We start from the raw sequence: 1,239 nt of genomic DNA, 5'->3' as shown, positions 1-1,239 counted from the left end.
AAGAAAAAGAAAGAAAGAAAGAAAAGAAAAAACAAAAACAAAACCATCTGACCAGTCATTTTCATTTCTGACCTTGCCCTTTTCTGCACTGCCTTCCCCACCTCCACCCCCACTCTGACTCTCTAGCAGGAACTCTGTAGGTCTTTATCCCAGAGGAAAGCCGGACAAGGTGGGGGGGGGGGTGCTCACCCCTTCCCTCGTCTGTCTTTCCTTCTCCCTGATCTCATGCTGACCAGCTCCACCCTCGCCTCTTTACTGGATTCTCAGTGAGTCTCCGCAGCCTCAGACCCTCCTTCCCAAATCCGTTCTATCTCATTCTGACCCTTTCGCAGCTTTGCCCTCTGAGCAACCTTTAAAACAGGCCTTACTCCTTAGTAATGACTGAGATTCTGAAAGGGCCACACACAGAGGCTTACCCCCACCTCCTCAGCTTCTGCAGCTCTTTGTGGGCCACTCATAGGAATGCTGCCTCCAGTCTGCTCCCCATGGCCCTTTGCCCCAACTCTAACCCTGTCCCCCTGCCCCTCTGTCCAGTGCCCAGCTCCAGTATGACTTCCCTAATGCCCCGGTAGCTGTTAGATGTTTCCCTAGCTTCTCTTCATCGTGCTTATTAAAGACTTAATTGCACAATTAATTGTTGGTTTCCGCAGTTAAACCCATGAATCTGGGGCCTTTGGTTGTCATGTTTACTGACTGATTCCCAGCATCGATGCCAGGCCAGCACAAAATAGGGCTCATTTAATATCATGGCCACATTCACTTTGCAAAGGCATTCAGGTCTGCTGAGGTAAATTTGGCAAGGCCCTCACTGCAAACCACTTTCTTTCTAAAGACTGTCTCTCCTGGTCAGAGCTTCTCTCTTCCGAAGCCTTTGATGTTTGCCTGGTTAGCAAGTGTGCTCTCTAGCTTCCTCTTGTAATCGTCTTGGTGACCACCTGCTGAACCCACTACTCAGTCTTTCCCCCTCTCTCCAAGTGTGTTGAGCTGAGAGAGCTGTGAATCTCCTTTGTATCTTCAGTAGCCAGAACAGTGTTCGGTGCTTACTAAGAAACGTTGGCTTTTTTCAGGGCACAGAACCAGAGCGAGTGGGGCTAAGCTCCATCACACAGCCCTCCTTGTTTCCAACAAGTCTTACAAAGAACAGAGAGGGGCTGGTGAGATGGCTCAGTGGGTAAGAGCACCCGACTGCTCTTCCAAAGGTCCGGAGTTCAAATCCCAGCAACCACATGGTGGCTCACA

Source organism: Mus caroli, chromosome 2 (genome assembly GCF_900094665.2).
Source record: "Mus caroli chromosome 2, CAROLI_EIJ_v1.1, whole genome shotgun sequence".
In the NCBI taxonomy this organism is placed as follows: Eukaryota; Metazoa; Chordata; class Mammalia; order Rodentia; family Muridae; genus Mus; species Mus caroli.
This window is presented reverse-complemented; position numbering follows the sequence as displayed.